Genomic DNA, 16278 nt, shown 5'->3' with positions numbered 1-16278 from the left:
CTGACTGCTGCGCTGGGAAGGACATGAGACTTTAAACCTCCAGGGCATATCCCAGTCATTGGGTCACCAGCACTAGGCCCAGAATGTCATTCCCAATTAATCAGGTTTCTGATGGTCACAACTGGTTTTTGTTTCCATCTGGGATGAGGTCTGCAAAGGCCTTGTGGTCAGGGTGGTGGGGCCTGCACTCACATTCCATCAGCATCACTGACCTCCACCATCACCAGCCGATAAGCCCTGACGTGTCTCATGGAGGTCTCATTAATCAGATAGGCCTCTTAGTTTTTTCTGTAGTAGGTAGCTTCTTGTTCCACCCCAGACTGGATTTTATTTTACACTGGCAGAAGTTTCTTTAAAGAACAGTCAAACAAACAGAAAAGTAATGGAAAAAGTAGTGCTCTAGTATTTAAGCAATCATGTTATTCTTTTATGGACTTTTTGTTCTGCTGTTCTTTATTAAAACAACAACAAAACCCAACATGTTTGAGTTTAGTTTTGTTGTTTTATTTTGGGGAGAAAAAGATCTGAAAATTCTGACTACCTAATAAAATAGCTTAAGAGAGTCCTTACATACAGGGATTTGAAAATTTGTGTGAGAATACAGTTGTAAAGGTGGAGAGCTGATTGCCATGGTTAAATTTGCATCATAGTTACTATAAACTAACTGATTGCATATTTAAGTAGTTAAGTGATTTACTTGCTTACTAATTTTTCGTTGGTACTTTTCTGTTCTATGCATTCAGTCATGTGAATAATGTGTACAAGTAAAGGTGGAAATTAAATGCTTTCTTTGGCACATGCTTCTGAAGCCTTCCTTAAGATGTATCTAATAATGGAATATTAGGATTAGTGAATATCTGAACAGTGCTTATCGCTAATACTTGCACATATGACTAATCCAATGCATCTTGAATTGAAATATTTGTTTGGGTTTCAATAGGTTATTGAGTAAATCTACTGCATACAGATTTTTACAGAGTTTGCTGCCTTTGAAGATATATGTATTTTGATATTTTGAAGATATATGTATTTGTTTAACCAGAGGTAGAGGCAGATCAATAGAGAACAAAGTCATTTTAGCTTTCAGATTATAGGAATAAAAAAAAGGTTTTAATAGCAGTGTAGAGATGTTCTAGACTTTAATCATAATTTCTCAGCAACTTTTTTACATGTAAATCAGAAACCCATCACAATAAATAAATGTAGACACTTAAATATGTCAATAGCATAAATCCAACATGCATTTATTGTATCTCTGAGCTCTTTAAAATGTTAACATTCCTTGGCTTCATTTAGTATTATAATCATTTAATATTTATTATATTAGCTTCAATTAGTATTAACTAATTCCAGGTGAGTCACCTCAGACAACAAAGCCTACTGTTTGTAGACATCCATCACTCAGAGCATGAGCTAACAATTCTCCAGGAACGTGTGTAGATGTGAGAACATTTTGTTATGGCATGATAACTAACATTCCTTTATTCCTCTTTAGTTTACACTCTTTTATGTATAATTTATTTTTTGTTAAATTCTGCATTTGGATAATGTACACACATCTTAGTACCCCATTTAATGAACGTATTATGCCCGCCAGGTAGTTTATGAGACTCTCAGACACAGTGATATAAATTAATATGTAATACTGCAAAGCTAACAAATTCTATTTAGCCCAAGAGGACTGAAAGTACCTTCCAGATGCAGAGCTGGAGCCTTCTGCTGGAGATCACTGAAATCATTGGGAAGACTTACGCTGAACTCCTTAAACATTAAAATAGGGAAGACAAAAGCTCTTTGGAAGTCAAATTATGGGAGGCAGGTTATAGGTCTCCATTGCCAGTAGAAAATCTTCTTGGAGACAAGTGTTCAGTCACAAGTTGCCTAGTAGCTCTTCTGAGGTACTTCTGTGTGACTCTCAGCATATCAATATGATTTAACTGATTTCAAGTATCAAACCATTTTTACTTGAACTAAAAAGGAAAGTTTAGAGCTGCCATTATCACCACCAGGGATGGGAGTCATGAGCAGGTGGTTACAGTCATCTCAGATACTCACAAGTGTCTTGCCCAGGCTGTGATGGCCAGTTATGTTACCTGGTAGAATTGAAGATGATGGGAAATGGGCAGTCCCTTTGGACTTTACTCTCTGCTGTCGTCTTTATATTATCAGGAAGACAGGGAATTTAAATTAGAGGGGAAGAAAGATTGGGGTGGAGGGGAAGCAGATGGAGAAACTTAGCATTTCTGAATTTTCAGACACTTTCGTTTGTATTTCATCACCCTCCTCCTTTGCCCTATGGATATTTCATACAGTACAACCAGAGTCAAGAGGAATGTAAAGCTGTAATTTTGGTGAAGTATTGTAGTGATGTGAACACACCCCCAAGAGTCCCATCCTCAGTAATATATTATTTGAATTTTTCTTTAGCAAACGAAGCAGGATGGGCAATCTCCTGTCTTTGTGAATATGAATGGACAAGCACATGCTCAGAATCATCACATCACCAGACGTAAAGAGGGATTATCTGTAGACTGAAGGTTTACTTGTCAGGCTGCAAGGTATAGAACAGTTGGGAATCATTTATTTGGCTACTTCTGGGTATGTTCCCTCACTATTATAGATCCTAAGCATACTGCATTATTTTAGAACTACAAACTCCATATTTTGTAGCTTCTTTTCTTTACCCCAGCTTCTCCCCGACTCTTCACAGCTTGTCTTCATTCTGTGCTGTTGTTGCATACATTTTCAGATTTATTGTATTAAGTCAGGTTTTGAGATTGTTTTGAGTTGTACTGGCACTGACATTTTCAATTGGTAAAGCTGTCAAGAGCACTTCAATATAACTCTCTTCTGACCGTGCTGTGAGCAGTGCGTCAGCAGTGGGTATCAGATCTGAGCTACTGCAGGTCAGATTTCATGGTGCCTGCTGGTATTTATGGGGATGGAAAAATTAAAATGGATTTGCCTAGTATATTGCAGCAAATGCAAATAAAGGGGTCATGAATATGAATCCCTCATCCATCATAACTGCTGGGTGCAGAGCATAGATGGGGCAAAGCCCCATATCAGACCTAAGTAATAAAATAAGGAAAAGTAACGTTTAGTAAGAGTGATCATTGACGGAAATCCACTGAAGTCGGTAGATGTGTATTTGCTTACTGATGCAATCCCATAGCAAGCTTATATTTCATCTTTGACCACAGAATGTGAAGCTTAACTCTCTGAAGTTTTACTTTCTTTCTCTCCTTTTTATCACAATGCATCTCATGTTGAAGAGGGAACACAGCAAAGAAGAAAATGTCTAGAAATAGCATACTAAAATTTCTTTCAGTAGTTTTTCTGCTACAAAAGGTTGGTTCACAGGGACATTAGATACATCCCATTGTTTCTGTCACCAATATTGACACTTGAGCTGAGAAAATTAACATGTATTTCATATGTATATATATATTTACTTGTCTCCAAGTGTTTGGATCATGGCAAACAAATCCGTTTTGGGTATAGGTCACACTTTATTAAAAGTAGTCACACCTAAAATATGCTTCTTTGATGCTAATAAGAGCTGTGTGCTGTTGCCAGAATAAACTTCCATGCAGTCCTAATGGACCTGAATTAGCAACAATCAGACACTCACTGTATTAGCATCTCTGGTACAACAAAGAACTGCTTCATATTTTTGCATATATTGTTACTTCAAACAATTAAATTTTATATTATTACAATCACTTCTCATTGATAAAAAGGATTCTTTATTTTGGCATACATCCTCTGATATAGAATGAGTTTTGAACATCAACTTGTGGTGTACAGTTTTGCAAGTGCTGGTCTTGAAAGATTTTGCAAAATTATTTGCACAAATGTGCGTGCTTTTGAATGTTTGATTTAAATACTTTTTTTTTGGATTTAAATACTTTTATGGATTATTTCCTATTCTGAATCTAAGCTTTGAGAATGCTTTTTTGGGAGTTTTAATCTGATATAGGAAAAGAAGATAACTTTTTCAATCTGGATGCATAGACTGCATACGCAAACAGGAACGGAAATTGCCTAGAGAGCTTTCATGCTTCAAGTACATTGTGTGATTATTTTTATATTCAGCCATGAACACATTCTGTGGTAATATTCCACTCTTTATTTTACAGTATCAAATGAAGACTGAGGCATTAAAAGCAGGGTGTAAAAGAAATGAAAAAATGTCAGTAAGAGCAGCTGATGAAAACCTTATTAAAAAGTTATGCATGTCAGGCTATGTTCCTTCTGTAATGTATATGTTTGTAATAACAGCTCTGAATTCTTCAGGGACCTATAAGTAATGAAGAAAATTGGTGAAGCAAAAAAAAAGAAGTTATTGGAAACTTGAGTGCTGCTGGGTCCCATATACAAACTGTACATCTGCATAAAATAAACCTGTGCCCTGCTGATAGCTTTTATGTTGTTCCCCTTGTATATATAATTTTGTTTGCTCAAGTTGACCTTACTTCAATAAATGTTTTATGATTTTACAGGGAGAATGATGTCCCCAGTTTCTGTAAGTAGTTTATAACAAATGTAAAACTGGACAGGACAGGTATGTCCAAGGAGAAGGTTACCCTCTTACCTACAATGGAATTTCTGGTGTTAATATATTTGTCCCATTTGAGGAATAAGATAACTTGGGTAAAGAAGGCAGCTAAAAGAGTCAGGAATAGAGTCCAAAGTTAGGAAGGAAACAAAATCTATGGACTTTGAGCAAAAGTTGCACAAAATGTATTCCCTTTAATATGCCAGGTTACCTAAAATTATGTTTGAAATTTAGATTAATATGAATTTCCTTTTGTAAACAGAAGGAAAAACCTTTGTGCTCAGCAAAGCTTTGAGATGGGACAAGCAAGTTACCAGGGAAGACTTCGGTTCTTTCTTGGTTTCTTTCTTGATTCTACTCTGTCAGAAAAAGGTTGTTGATCTTAGGGGACTGTCTTGAGTAAACCTCATGATAGCAAGCTGTTAGAAATTATGTAGCTAGAGAAGTGAAAGAATGTGAAAAGTTCAATATTTCCTTGCCTTTGAGAATATGGAATAGTAGAAGGAAGGAAGGAAGAGGTGATTAAAATTACAAAGATGACGGTTTGTTGGAGGAAGTAGCATTCATTCCCCTAGATTGCCATGGTGAATGCAATGCCTATCAGATGCTTGTAAATGTGGTCTTGAACTGCAGTACTGGACTTCAGCCATAGACTTTAAGCAAATACAGTTTTGAAAACATGGTGCTATGGGATCTGTCTGCACAGAACTCACTCTGCAATAAGTAGTCATTATGGGACATACTCTGGGGAAAGAGCATGACTTATGTGCGCAATAATCTTTCCTCTTCTGTCCTATGGATAACTCTTCAAACTGGCCAGCAGGCTCAGAATCAAGGAAGGTGCTGGGTTGCTGCTGCAGAGATGATTTTATACATGTGTATTCAAAGTTCATTTCAGTCCTGCCATCATCAAGACCAGCTGTTTGTTTCTTAACCCATAAAAGTAATTGTCTAATATTAGACCTCAGAATTAATACATATATCCCTTTTAAAACATAAACAAGTTTTACAGAAAATGATACGTTAGCAAATCAGGATGATTTTTAAGTTACTGCATTTCTTATATTAACTATAAGCTTGAAATGGCTAACATTCAAATTCAACTATTAGCTTCCTATGCATCACTACATTTGGAACAGGCTGGGGAGGTGAATTAAATTTTAAGTTGATCATGGAAGAAGTGAGAAAGGGCTGTTCTTGTATGGAACTCATCTCACCTCCCGTTAGCCATCTGAAGGTGGCTAACACAGGCAAATTAACCAGGATAATCTTATGGTTACTTGAGAGAGCCAGAATGGCTCTATTCCATTTATCTTATGGTGTCAAAATTGCTCCTCACTTGCTCCTCGTAGTATGAACTGGAGCTCAAGTCTTTATACAGACTGTATAGTTAATGTGAGTTCCCATGAAAGGCCAGAACCGCTTGTATGAGAGCTTTTCCTCAGGTTTGTTCAAGTATCAGGTCAAAAACTACAGACTGTTTGGCCTCAGGCTGAAAAGCAACATCTATACAACTGGTGCCAACTTCATGGTACTATTTGTTTTCTCTTTTATATAAAGACAGATGTCAAATGAACAATTCTATTCTTTACTGTGACTTGAGCAATAGTCTGTGTACTTTAAATTAAAGTTGAAGTGCCTTCTTCTGTTTTTTAATTATTAGGTTGACAGATGACAAAGGATAAATGTTAAAGTTGGTAAATACTGTGCAGGGGGAAAAGTAGCCACATTCCCAATAACTTCATAGTTGACTTTCAGAGTATACAACCACTTACACAACTGTGAATATTGCCAGCTGCATCTCCAAACAACTGAGCTGCTTTATTTTTAATTGTAGCTGTAGAAAATGTGCAAACTTACTTCCATTTGATCATGTCCTTGAAAAAAGTCTCCCAGGAAACACCAAAGACCATTATCATTGAAAGCAGAAACACAGTAAGCTGCTCCAACTGGAAACATGTTGGTTTAAATATGCTGTATGCTGGCATAATTATTTGAACACAGGTTTTATTGCACAGTGGCTGATAGCAATGATTCAATGATACATCTTCCTACTAACCTTGTCACTCTTCCACACAGCAATACTTTTAAATGGGCACAGTATGTCACGTTTTATGGCTAGGAGAATGCCCAGGACACTAAGTCAATCTCTTTTAATTTGGCGTCTCGCATCAGTGAACTAAGTACTGATTTAGCTACTGCCACAGACTCCACTGCACACATCATCTGAAGATATGATGTACTAGAGATCATGCTAGGGTGGTACATCAAAATGATGGGAACTGTTTCTTTTCAGTAGAGTGGGCACAATGGACAAGTAGAGTACACACCTCACACTATAACATTAATTGGTTTGTCCGTAAAGGACAAGAATAAATAAGAGTCATTAAGTTTCATTTGTGTGTGGTATCACAGTGCATGCCACGGTTATAAACTGTGAAAATTAAGTCTTCTTTCATTTATTTATTCTACTTCTCCCAGGGGTAATCTGCTCTAGCATCACGCTAACTACTTTAAATCTTGCACAAAACCCTATAATATATCAAAGATTAGGATCCCAGCTGGCTTGCAGCCAGTGAGGCAAGAAATTCAGGCTAAAGAGTGTACAACATAGAGGTTTAGTCTGTATTCCCTTAACAACTGTATAGTATGCAGAAACATGTGAACAGTTGAGTTCAAAGGGCTGTTAACATTATTACTGAGTACTGATACTATGATAAAGAAGTAATGCCACAAAAATTCGGAGTAAAATGGTACATTACTTTTTCCTGTTATTAGAGTTTTAACTCGTTAAGCACAAAGGTGCTGGGAAATGGAACTGGAGAACAGTTTAAATGGATAGCAGTCCCGGTACTTCAAAAAGCAAAACACACTTTAAAATACTGTTTTTCACTATTTTTTTTTTTTTTTTTAGGACAAACTGAGCATGCATAACCTGAACCCATCACGAGGCGCAGCATCAGTTGAACGTAGAGTTTGATGTTTTCCATTAGACTAGTGGTAGGTGGTTGACTGGGCTTTCACATACCTGAACCACAGTTTTGGAATGAATACCTGAGTGCCTACTCTGCTATTAGCCTGTTTTGTATTTATAGCCCCTGTCAAATGTATCTCTTAATATTTAATTAATATTTAATGTTTTTTTGATTGTTTATCTGTAAACAATTTCAATCTGCATTTCCTTTCACCCAGGATGGAAGAGGTTCCAAAATCTGTACCAAAAAAAAGAAGAAACAAGAACCAAACTCAGTTGAAACGTAAGAGATGCAGTTTCACCGAAGTTAGGAACGAAACCTTTTTCCCATTTAGTTAGCTAATATATACTGGCTAAGGCTTAGCACAAAAGCATGCATAGCTGGATGATTGGGCAAAATTACCCATCCATATTATCTATTCTCAGACCTAAAGTCCTATGAAAAACTAAGCCTAATTTATGGCTGTTTCTTCTCCCCTTCTACATGTACTACTAATATTTCCACATAGCACTCTGTTTCTATTTCCATACCCAAATTCCCGCCTGTTTTCTACTGTCTTGATGTTATACTTCTCCTGTACTAGTTTACTCTATTTCCTTCTCTTCTGCTCTTTCCCTCTACCACACTTTCAGCAGACATTTCAGCCAGAGTGTTGAATCTTGTTTGTGTGTCTGGGGAGCAGAGGATGGAGAGCCTTAATTTAGTGATGTCATAATCTGAGATGTGCCAAGGCAGTCTGGGAAAATTAGTGATTTTAAGGTGAAATATGTAGTGGCACAAGCACCAGAACTTTGATGCTCTCTTCACCATCCCTCCATAATATCTACAATGTGTGCTGGTGTTTGGCTTACAATATTTTTGAAAGTTAAATCTTTGATTTTTATTTCCAAAAATTATAAGGATTGGCAACAGATTTAACATTTAAGATTTAAAAGTGGCCTCAAATGAATAAATGTGCTTTGACATATTTCTTTGTTCTTTTAAAGTAAATGAAACAATTAGTCCAAATGAAGCACTTCATCACTGGAACCCAGAGGAATTTCTTGGCTGCTGACAAATCATGAATAATAATAAAAGAAGAGAGTGCAGAAAGGAAGGAGGGGTCATTAGAGTAGATAATCTATGGGTGACGAACAAAAGCCAATTTCAAGGACTCTTGAACTTATGCTGAAACGTTCAGTTTCTGTTTCAAAGTGTTCAGCAAGCCAAAAGTGTTACAGTGGATTGTATGAGCTTCTGCAAAGTGCTTCATGCACTTATTTTATTTCTGTCTTAAATAACCAATTATCCCCCGGTTTTGTGTAAAACACTCAGTGCAGATCCTTATTTTCTGTTAGTAGAAAGCGTACTCATTTGTAAATGTAATTTGAATCAGATAAGGGCAAGCTGAGTTTTCCTTCTACTTTTCTGTTTTCTCACAAATCATATTTGCCTTGTTTTGCAGTCCTCCTGACCATCTCCATCAATTTTTTCAGTTTGATAACCTTTCTGTCCTGCCTGATTGCAAATGTTTAGGGCACAGGCTCTGTCATTGTTGCTGTAGGTCAAGCTCTCTTTTTCACTGAATAGGGCCTTCATTCTTGGAGGTAGTGATGAGGCACTACAATAACATACAAACCATATCTATTTGTGTGTGTGTATTTTTATCATGATATCAGTATTGACATCATGTTCAAGACTTCAGCAGGGCTGCACAAGAAAGTGTCATGGCTTGAGCAGGAGAAAGGAAGAGAGTGCACACCATTCAGCAGTACTTTTGTTTCTCCTTATCTTTTGAGCTGCTTTTGGTTTACACAGATCAGGAAGTCTCAGCACAATGTTAACACTTGTCACGGATTTGTATTTAGGGGATGCTTGTGTGGGTGGGTAGCACAATGTTCCAATTTGTAGACTCAGTGACTCTGCAAGGGAACATGCCCAAATGGTTGCAAACCTACTAATAGAAATAGGTCAGACTATGTCAGGAAGTCCCAGTATTTCAAAATTACAAGCATATCATTTTACTGTAGAGTTTCCTAAGGCCTTTTCTTTGCCAATTACAAAATTATATCCCATAGTAATTCTGCATTAAGTTTCCCTTAGATCTGCTATTCCAGTCACCCATCAGAAGCTGCAGGCCCAAAACACTACTTTTGTACCCGTTGACCTCAGTATTTTGCAGGAGGAAAGAATTTGGTCCATTTTAACTAACTATAATATAGTGTTTTCAACTTCCCAGGTGTATAATTCTCATAGCCTTTTTCATAGAGTAAAGGAGATTAATTTTAGAAACAGTAGATTTTACAGATCCCAGGACATTTGCCCTAGCTATTACTTTGCTTTGAGTAAGTAGGCTCTTTGGCTAACTTTCACTCGTGGGGAATTATATCACAGACATATTAACAGCTATACCCCAGCTGAAGTGTGTACCAATGGGGAGTATCTTCAAGCCCAATAAGCTTGCTATTATTTCCTGTCTTTGATAAATGATAAAATAAAAATAATATAAATAATAATAAAAAGGTTGAGGTCAAACTGCAGCTGCATTCTCATTGAGAATTCAGATAGAAAATGCTATCTAATTATCTTTACAAAAATAACACCTAGAAAAGATATTTGAACAATACTGACTATGAAAGAAAATTAAAAACAAACAAACAAAACAATCTCAGAATCTTTATTAATATTTTATGGCTGCCTTTCCTTGTGATGAGCAGAAAGCAGGATGTTTTGTCGGAACCTGAGTCCCATTCTGGGAAGTCCATAAATCCATTTAAAATTTTATGCCTATGATCAAGTCTCATTTCTGGCATGGCCACATGAAGATTATTTTCCTGATGGGTGAGTGGAGACACTGGATCCCAATGCCTGCAAAGAGCCATGAGGTATAATGTGTTCCCAGGGGCAGGGAAGGACTGTTGATTCCTGCTTTGTGGCTTTTAGTAGCTAATCAATTCTAGGGAGATGTGACTAGAGCCCAGTTCAGTTAAGTCTCCCTGGATGTCCTCATTAGGAGTCCTGCAGAATTCAATAAGCTAAGTTCTTGTTTTTAAGATAGCTTAGCTAGTGAGAGCTCAAGAAATCCTTGGCATTGTAAGTAACCAGGTGGTCTCATAATTAATTATAATTGATCTGATCGGTATTTTTGAACAAAGTTTTATGAACTGATAATAGACTTCCTTGTAAAGTATGACACCCCCCTCCTCTAATGCAATTGATTTTAAAAAGGTGAGGGTATTCCTGCAGTTCTTAAAGTTAAAAAAAAAATGTTTGCAGTTATTATATGTACTTTTTTCATTTGTTCACAGTTTTCTTCTCTATAGACATCTAGCTAATTCTGAAAATTTATTTCCCCTGAGTAAAAATGGGAAAGTGATAAAACAGACAAAAAAAAGTAGAAGAAAATGAAAATCTGTAAATAAAAGATTTCTTTTTAAATGATAAAGCAAAAAGGTGAGAGACTTCAAAATAGGAAAAGAAAACCCCCAAACCAGTGAAGCACAAGCAGGAGAAATGGTGTGGAAATTGCTTTCCAACTTTTCTATGATTTTGTGTCAGCAAACAGCAATACCAAATCATCAACATGGTTCTAAGATGGTTATTTTAGTGTCTTTTTGACAATCTCATTTCAGCAATATGGAAGAGAGATCGCAATTTGTATTTAATTGTTAGATATGTATATTTTCCAATAAATAGGGAATGAGCTATGTACTTTATTGATTTTTTAACCTTTCTCAACAGGAAAGAATGGCCTCTATGTTGGAAGACATCTGTAGTGTATGCATTTCAGAGCATTCCCAACTTCTTTGTACAAGCTCAGTGAAATAGGTCAGTAAGTAACATGATTTTCACACAGAAGTCAAATCATATGTCTTCAGAAATAATTAAATATGTGAATTCATGGTTCAGTTTAAATAAACCTATGACAGTTAGTAATCCAGAGTTAACAGAAGACTAACTCAACATTTATTAACATTTATATGCTAACAGATGAAAATATTTCACATATGAACTAGGTATGGTTCTGCTCAAGACTAAATGTTTGCCTGCTCTGATGTATTAGTAGTAGAATGAAGAGTAGTTTTATGTTGAGCCAAATTAGAGTAGAAAAAGTGTACTGTGTTAAAACAGTCTTGTTCAAACCTTCCTGCTCCCAGTGTGGGAAGATATTATTGAATGCAAGAGCCATCCTACTACCTTCTCAGTATCAGCAAAGATAAATAAAGTCAAATTATTTTGTAGAGTGCAGAATACTTTTCACTGAGTCTCTGGTATTATTAAAATTTAAAAGCCCCTTAGGACAATTTTAAGCCTGCCTATGTGGTATGAAAGAAATGCTTTAACAATATATGTATATACTTACTTTCTATATGGTTAGATCCAATTAAATCAAATTAGCCGTTTTGCATTAATTAAAAAGAGAAGACCAGTTCAATTATTTGAGTGCTCAATCAGAATGATTGCCCTGAAATGGTAATTAAGATCAGAGCCTTTGGTTTTTCACAATGTCCTCTAAGTTATATACACTGTAACAGATGTAGGAGTCCTACCTTAATTTGTGGCATTTTTCCTCCATCTCCACTGTTCATGCAGATTCACTACATCTGTAATGTTCCTCACAAGAATAGAAGGAAGGGAACGGTGCATAACAAGAAGGCAAAAAATAAAAAATAAAATTAATGCCATGTACAGCATGATCTTCTTGTCATTACTTACATGGTTATAATTATGAAAAAATTGTTGGGCTCTTCAGATACTAATCTGTTTAAACCTCTTGAAAAGTGCATGCTTCTATCAGCATTAATTACTTCCAGTGGGACTAAGCATTAGTAAAGGTAAGTCTTCACATCATCAGGGACTAATTATGACAAGTGCAAAGGAAAGAAAAGTAGAATTAAAATTATTATTGTTAATCTTGCCTTAATCATGCTGTTTATCGTGTACTGAGCATAACAACACACTTCTCTGTTTCTTGCTTTTAATGTTACCTGTTAGTGTGGTAAAAATTTTCTAACCGAGAGGACTTTTTTCCTTTATCCATCCTTATTTTTTGTTTATACATAAATGCTACCAAATACATTTGATTTTGGTTCTGCTTTCATTAGGAAGCCACAGATGTGAAGATCAGCTATGTAAAAAACAGTTTGCTCTCCTATTCAAGGAACATGGCCACAGCTAATTAGTCAGAGGTTGATTTTTCCATAGTGAGTTTACCTTGACAGAAACAGACACACTACATAGCGGCTATGCGGTACTCAAGTTGAAATTACTGAAATGGTAAATTGTAAAAATTGGAAGTTTAATTTTTGCTTTTTCATGTTTGGCTTAAGAAGAAACAATCTAACTCCCTTCCCCTAAAAAAAAAACAAAAACAAAACAAAAAAAAACACAAAGCAATAAGAACTGTATTTTAAATTCAAGAAAAAAGATCCATTCTCTCATGCTAAGGGATTTCAAAAAACAATGCCTTTGCAAGGCATTTTTGTATCGTCTTATTACTGTTAATATTGTATTTACTAACACTCGCAGTATTTAAAATATTAAAGAAATATGTACACTAAGTACACAAGGTAGACTCTCCTGTTTAGTGTCTTTTTGCATGCTAATGAGTAGTTTCTGAGTATTTCTTTCCTCAGAAAACTGTGCATTTGTAGTTCTGTCTTGAGCATCCCTCCCAGTGTGCTTTCAGGGCTGTTATGTTAGATTGTGTCAAAAACTTTGTTATGCAGTGTAAATTTGCCTCTTCACCAGGCCAGTTGTGTGAATGAGGGAAAGTAATCAGGTTATCTTTTGGTCTTGATAAATCTTGGTTTTTCAGCTCACACTGCTGTAGGTGCTTATAAACTGATTGTAATATTTTTTCCAAATGTTTTCCCATATGGTCAAATTAAGTTGTCTATACTATACTTTTCCTGAGTTGTCTTCCCTCCTGCCTTTTTTTTTTTTTTTTTTTTTTTTTTTTTTTTTTTTAAGATAATGTTTGATCTACTCCAGTTTTCTGTATCTTCACTGAGTGACCATGTGAAGAAAGGACTCTAGGCAGGACAAACAAGTGAAAAGTCTGAGCTCTGAGTCAGAATAAAGAAATAGGAAACACTGCCAAAAAGAACAAGAAAAAGAGCATATTTTTAGTGAGGGACATCAGCGATTATTCTTTTATTGGAATCCTTTTTGTAATCAAACAAAAAGCTTGTAATGTTCACATACCCACCTCTATAGGAATTCCTTGAATATTTTGTTTAGTGTGCAGAGGCATAGCTTCAGCTGGCCAATGGAAAGAGACAATTCTCGGTTTATTTTTCGCTGGGGACTTCCATGCCACACAGGCTTTTAGTTTGACCTTTACATTTTCTTCAGAGGACAAGAAGTTGAAGCCTGCAGGATAACCAGAAATACCCAACATGGCACAGCTGCTCTGGAGAAAACCTAAACCTCAGTTGAGCACAAGAAGTAGTAAACATCTGGGGATCATTTGAAACTGTAGCTGCTCACTCACTATGGAAGACATGAAAGAAGCAGTTAATGTTTCTTTTCTGGGTAGGGGATTGATCTTTATCACCACTTTCCCTAAACTGTATTAATAACAATCACCAGGGACGGGAGAAGTACGCATATTTTAAAAGGCAGCAATAGTTGCCCCAGGTCACAGAAGTGGAGGAGGAATTTGAACCTGGGTTTTACTTATTTTCTATCTAGAAGCAGGAAACTCTTTTGTTGGAAATAAGTTTTGTGTGAAGTTTGACTGAAACTTCTAAGGATATGTACAAATAAATCAAGTTAGCAACAACAAAAGGAAGGAAAAAAGACTTCCTGTAAGACCTCCAAAATAATTCTTTTTCAACTTACCAAAAAGAATTGTAAATCAGACTTTTTTTTTTTTCCAGAACTTTTAATTTTTGATTTAAGATGCAAACATATGAGAAGGTTGTTCTTGCTTCCTCTAGAACATTTGGGCTAGTATTTTACTATATGAGGTTACTGAGGCTGTTTCTAAAGCATGGAGCCAACAATCTCTAAAACACCCTGTCCTCCAGCCACCCAACAAGCACAGCTTTGTTGATGTGTAAACAAAATAGAAGAGGGAAGGAAAAGGGGTGGAAAGGGGATGGTCTTCTGCAAACAGACCTGGTGAGGTCACTTGAGTCTGATTTTAAATCTCACTGTGGGAGTGCTTTCTTGTACATCCTCAAAACCATGTGAAATGGGACTATGGAGTCTTCACTCATGCCTGCTCTGAGTGACTCTAAATCTTGCTCTTTCAGTCTGCACTGACCAAAACAAGTGGAAAGGAATGGCAACCAGTTTCCTCAGAGCTGTCCCTGCATTTGAAATCCTGCCAGTACCGTGGAGCAAGCAAGCTCAGGAGTTGGCCCATCATCTTCTCAGCAGTATCTTCCTTTTCTAAGAGGTAAGGGTTTCTAGATCATCAGTACCTCTCAGATGCTCATGATAAGGGTGGATCAGCACAGGAAGGGACTTCCCAGACAGGCTTTAGAATTTTATCCCCTGGAGATCCTCAAAACTCAACAGGATGGTCTCTGAACAACCTGATGCAACTCTGAAGTTGAGCAAAGGTTTGAACTAGATGATATATAGCAATTCATTGCAACTTAAATTATTCTATGACTCTACTTTAAGTACGAGAAACTGTATACCTCAGAAGCATATCAGAGGTCAGAAGTAATGCTGAATCCTGCTGACTGCAGAGGCCAGCTAAATGTACACCTGTCTAATAAATGAACCGGTTTTCTTGGTTGAAGTCTTTTGAAGACCATGTGCAACTACCAGGCATTCATGAGCTCAGAAGCCACTCATGACCATTAATGCTTGGCAGCTACCTGCTCTCCCAGATGCAAAGTACCAAAGATGACAAGGTCTAGTGTCCTTCTAGACCTTGAGCTCAGGCTCAAGGGGCAGTGGAATCTGAGAACCATCTGTAAGAGCTCTTGTTTCAGGGAAAACCATCTGCTATTCATTCCCAGCTGCTCCTGTGTGTCTTCCCTCCTTCTCAGCTCTTGGAAGATGTGCAGTGTTGCTCTCCCTTTCTTCTTTCCTTTTGTTTTCACTCTCATAAGGTAAAATGGAGCCTTCTTAGTTCTTTCAATACAGAGTCACAAGGTCCAAGGGAAAGAAGTTTGGGAATCTTACTTTTTCTATGTATGTAAATGAAAATTTGGGTTTATGCCATTACATTCTTATTGAGGAAATTGTGAAGTGCTGTTTTTGCTGATGTAGTGAAACAATGCAAGCACTAGTCTAAATTTTTAAAGTTACCTTTATCTGGATCATGAGCTAATGTATGGAGTGAATTTGTCATCTCAACCATCTAAGATATCGCATGGGTCTTTATGTACCATAGGGAATGTTGTCTTAGAAAAACTTGTCTTAACTTTGAGTATGTAGTAAAACACAGATATCAAAAGCAATGAAAGATATTAACAGTGCAGGGGATTTTCTAAACTTTTCTTGACTACTTCAAAGGAACCATTTCTGCACAACTATGGCAAGGTAAATTTCCAAAGCAGCATACTTGAGTCTTGCTACTACTCCAGAAATTAATGGATGTCACTTGGTTGAGCCCCCCTGTGGTGCTTTGAAAGGGTACGCTTGTGTGTATAATAAATGAGTTTGTTTCCTTGTTTGCAGATTTTTGAGGAGTGTAACTACAAAAGCATTCCTCCCCATAACATACCAGCAAGGCTCACATATCATAGTCCCTTCCTTCCAAATGGGGTATTTCTTTGCTGCACCTGGAAAGAATGC

At 36.7% G+C, this 16278-nt stretch overlaps 1 long non-coding RNA gene across 1 annotated transcript in view; it reads left to right on the top strand.

Moving 5' to 3' along the window:
- The first annotated feature begins 7120 nt into the window (after positions 1 to 7120).
- The window catches only part of LOC140002471 (uncharacterized), a 90470-nt gene continuing 81312 nt past the window's right edge, over positions 7121 to 16278 (top strand). Inside the window, exons 1-4 of the long non-coding RNA XR_011809148.1 lie at positions 7121 to 7561; positions 7754 to 7818; positions 11257 to 11343; positions 14778 to 14923. This is a non-coding gene — a long non-coding RNA (uncharacterized lncRNA). The remainder of the gene's footprint in view (positions 7562 to 7753; positions 7819 to 11256; positions 11344 to 14777; positions 14924 to 16278) is intronic.

Source organism: Anas platyrhynchos, chromosome 4 (assembly GCF_047663525.1).
Source record: "Anas platyrhynchos isolate ZD024472 breed Pekin duck chromosome 4, IASCAAS_PekinDuck_T2T, whole genome shotgun sequence".
In the NCBI taxonomy this organism is placed as follows: Eukaryota; Metazoa; Chordata; class Aves; order Anseriformes; family Anatidae; genus Anas; species Anas platyrhynchos.
Note: the sequence above shows the minus strand (reverse complement) of the source record. Positions and strands in the feature narration are given on the sequence as shown.